General features: G+C 38.1%; 1 pseudogene; it reads left to right on the top strand.

The window, feature by feature from the left end:
- Positions 1 to 4,695, top strand: part of LOC103725888 — a 32,641-nt pseudogene that overhangs the window by 21,021 nt on the left and 6,925 nt on the right.

Raw genomic sequence — 4,695 nt, forward strand, 5'->3', positions numbered from 1 at the left:
CCCGGCCTTTATTATTTTTAAAATTTATTTTATGTGTATGAGTGTATTGCCTGCATGTATGTAAGTATACCCATGTCGTGCAGTGCCCACAGAGGTCAGAAGAAGGTGTCAGATCCCCTGGAACTGGACTTACAGATGGTTGTTACCCATTGTGTGGGTGCTGGGAATTGAACCCGGGTCCTCTGAAAGAGCAGCCAGTACTCTTAACCACCAAGCAATCTCTCCAGCCCCAGTTAATGTATTTTTAATCTTACAATAGTCAGGTTCCTAAAGTTCACTTTCAGTTCAGGTGGGAGGGAGTAAATTTTTGGAAAGGTTTCAGATTATAATATTGCTGCTGGTCCTTTGACCACTCTTGAGAAATCCTGTAATACGCCGTGGTTGCAACAGCAAAAATATACAGCCTCAGGAACTTGTGATTTCTGTCTTTCCTTCCAGTGTTGATGAGACCACCCCAGTTCTCTTGGATGATCCAGTTCTTTGTACTACCGCAAAAAAATACAAGCGAACTCCAGCCTTGATTGCCCTTCGCTACCAGCTGCAGTGTGGGGTCGTGGTCTTGGCCAAGAGCTTCAATGAGGAGCGATCAAAGAGAATACGCAGGTACTGAGCGGTCTGGGCACCAGGGCTCCTTCACAGCATCCTCCACACATCCTGCATCCTTCAGCCTTTGGCTTGGTTGCACGTTTCCAAGACCTTTTTAGGCCTTGATTCCCCACATATTTCCCATGCCTTTTACTTCATATGTAATCCTAAAACTTTTCTCCTCCCTACAATAGTGCTACTGCCTATGTGGTTAGATAGAATGAGAAGTGGTCTAAAAATAGAACTGAATTGGTCTGAAAATAGAGGTTTGGGATTCAGGATTACACTGGTAACGTTTCCTATAGCCCTATGGAAGTAACATTCCCATTTCTCTTCATTTTCTGAAATGAAGGAATTGGATTACACAATTTTCAATTTCTAAATCATTTTGTTTTATTTTTCATTCTCTTTTTTCAAGTAGCTGGTACCAAACTTATTAAATTATTGGATTCAAAACAATTCTGCTACTTATAGATAGACAATAGCCAATGCAGTGCAAAATACTAATTATTGCATGGCACTGACTATGAAAGAGATGTATGTTACTATTATTCATAGTCAGTGTATAAACGGACCACAAAATAGAAATGTAAACTAACATGATCTGATTGGTATATACTGTAAAAATCACCATTGATATAAAACAGAAAATATAAACCCCAAAGAAGGAACTCATTTAATTTAACCTAAAACAATACATTGAAATGAATGAAAATGTTGCATGAATTATCCAAAATCATTATCAACTTTAAACTCTGCAAAATGTTTGCATATCAAATGAGCTGCCCTTTTATAGTTGTTCATAATTCTTTTTCATAATCACAAAGAAATCTTTTAGGAAATTGTATTTCACATGGAAAATTGTCTAAACAGGGTTCAGACATTTCTTAAACATTAATTTTTGAGTATCAGATCAAAAGTAGATTTTTTTGAGGCAGGGTCTCCCTGTAGCCCCAGCTGTCCTAGAACTCACTATGTAGACCAGGCTGGCCTTGAACTCACAGAGATCCACCTGCCTCTGCCTCCCAAGTGCTGGGAATAAATTTAATAACCACATGATTAGAAGCATTTCATTACAGCTTTAACATATTCAATAACAATTTCCAGAGCAAAGATACATCTCTTTCAAAAGTGGCTGTAAATATTTTTAGATTCACGTTAAATTAATACAGTTATACAATATTGAACTCAGTATAAACCCTGTAAGACATAAAATTGAATGAGTTTTTAACATTTAAAACTTTAAAAAAAGATATCCATTTCATTTTAAAATAAACTGTTTCCTACAGAAAGACTCATTTATTAATGCTACTAACACTTAGATGCTTGCACATGTGTCTTTAATCTCTAAGTATCTGATTATTACTGGTTACAGTCGGTTACACTTGGATCCTTGGCACCTGAGTATGGATATGAAGCCGTCAGGTAGATTTCAATGATAATGTTTATCACCTCTACTAATTAACATGAAGTAAATTTTTATGCTTCCTTCTCAAACATAACTCATTTTTTAAATTTGTTGATTTTGTGTGTGTATCACACAGAACATCCCACACAATCTTATTCATCTGTATACCCACTTCCCAGATGGCACCCTCCCATAGTAACCCCCACACTGAAGCCCATATATTCTGTCATCCCTGTCACTGTTCACTGTGTTGTCAATGCCCCCAGCCGTTCCCCAGTGCTTGTCCATCTGCTGAATCTAGTCAGCCTATCTGGAGATCCTTGTTTTAGTAAGATCAGCTGTTCCTCAACTAGCAACAATCAGTTGCCAACATTCCTTTAGATAAGATTGGCATCTGCTGTTCATTTTCCCAGTTCTATGCTGGGTTACTGTCTAGGAGTCTCTTGGGCCACCCTGGTCAACAACTCACAGGAAGGTATCTCCTGTCTGGCGTTGTTTCTTGTTATGTAGCCTTTAGCTATGCATATGGACTATTAAAAAATTATATCGACCCCTTTAATCTTTGGTTATACTTTCCTTTTGGGTGTTTAAGACCCTACAGTTGGCCCAGAAAAACCAATTTATTTTTACACTTAAGGCCTTTTGAGGATCTGTTCCTCATGGGTCACAGTCTTGGGAGGAACCCCTGGCTCCTTTTACCAATTGCATCTATGTGAAGATAAATCAAAGGTCCTACTCAACCATAGCTGGCTTCACTTGGAAGCATGGAGGAAATGTTTCCTCTGTGTTGACCCTCCTCTTTATAGACTGGACACTAGTTCAAGTCCATTTGGTGGGGTCTCCACGGCCTCCTTGATCAAGAGGACAGGTGACTCACCACAGTTACAGGACATTCTTGAGAGACACTCATAGTCCCCTGGAACTTAGTCGACCTAAGAGGGCAAGGAGCAAAAACTGGCCTTTATGTCCCTTTGACCAAATTAGCATAGGCCTCAAAGGATGGCTATTAATCATCCAAGAAGTTTAGTTCTACCATTCTGGTACTTTTAATCACCATGTGCCATGTAGATAAAGCTTGGGCAAAGACCAAACATTCTCAGATAATCCTTGCCTAAGCAAATCATTTTGTTTTATTTTTCAATTTCTGAAGTCATATATTTTGGTAGTTATATATTTAATCACTTTGAATTTCAACTTTTGTCAAGGCTCTTTTAAAGAGACCATCTTTTCATTTCCATGTATGAGGCCATTTTACCATGAACAACTATACTTATAAAAACAGGCCACCCTTAAATACAGATTTATATAAAATTCATGTACTTAGTTCATGATTTCATGGTTTGAAAATATTTTCCTTGTCTCACGTGAACCCAGCCAAGGCGTTCTGTTCTAACCTGAGTCTCTCTCTCTCTCTCCTCTCTCTCTCCCGCTCTCTCTCATGTCTGTCTTTGTCATCTGCTGTGAAGTCTTTCATGCCTTTGCAGAGCAGTGAGGCCCCTTTTCTCATGATATAGAGCCTCAGTTCTCCTCTGTACAGTTCATCCTCCAACCAGTTAGTCTCCGCTTCATGTCACCACACTGCATGATGGTCAGGTTGTGACTGACACTTGGAAAAACTTCCATATCTGTGCTCAGGATAGGTACAGCATTATTTCTGGAAGATTCTGTTTGCAAGTGCATGTTACAGGCCAGGAAATGCCAAGGGTTGTAGAAATAGTTTCTTCCACCTCCTAATATAAAAAGTTACAAATTCAAAACACAGTGAGTTTGGTGCTTGAGAGGTGTGAAATATCAAAGGACATTTCATAATAAATCTTCCACACTCATATCATGGATTTTAATTGATCTCAGATTCAAATGTACTTTTTGAGGTATATTCTCCAAAACTTTTTTTTCATGTTCGTGTGTATCTGTGTGTGTGTGTGTGTGTGTGATGTATATTGTTAAAAACAGATGTTTGTTCTCTTAATAGAATCATATTCTCTATGGCTTTTCTGTGTGCCTGATGAATGCTTTCCCATGCAGAACATCTTGACATCCTTCTACACTATCTCTAAGAGTGTTGTAGTCATTTCACAAGTTTGGTCTTACATTCAACTGTAATTCCTCTTATTACAGTGTGAAATACAGATCCAAAATATGAATACATAATTTTTAAGTGTATACCAAAATGTTCAGTATCAGTACATTTCCTTTTTGTGTGTATGTCTTTTTGAGACAGGGTTTCCCTACAACCCCAGCTGTCCTGGAAGTCACTATGTAGACCTGGCTGGCCTTGAACTCACAGAGATCTGCCTGCCTCTGCCTCCCAAGTGCTGGGATTAAAGGTATGTGCCACCACGCCCAGCTCATTTCCCTTTTTAATGTATATTTTTACTGAATTTTTGTGCATTTCATAAAAAACATCTTAATCATCTTTTTTTATTTAAATAAATAATTTATTGAGAATGTCATACATGCATATAAGGTGTTTTGATCAAATCCATAACCACTCCCTCCCCTCCAATTTCTCCCATATCCCCCCATCACTTTTTTTTTCTGATAACTTCATGTATTCTTTCTTCTTCTTTGATTTATTTATTTTTTATGGGGCTTTTGGCTACTCCAACATTTCCCCCTCTGAAGAGGTAACCCTAAAATCTTTTAAGGATTAGATACAAGCTCCCAAATATTTTCGACATTTTTGGCCTTTGGAATGGAAT

The sequence above is a fragment of the Nannospalax galili genome, unplaced genomic scaffold (assembly GCF_000622305.1).
Source record: "Nannospalax galili isolate Female #2095 unplaced genomic scaffold, S.galili_v1.0 scaffold989, whole genome shotgun sequence".
NCBI lineage: Eukaryota > Metazoa > Chordata > Mammalia > Rodentia > Spalacidae > Nannospalax > Nannospalax galili.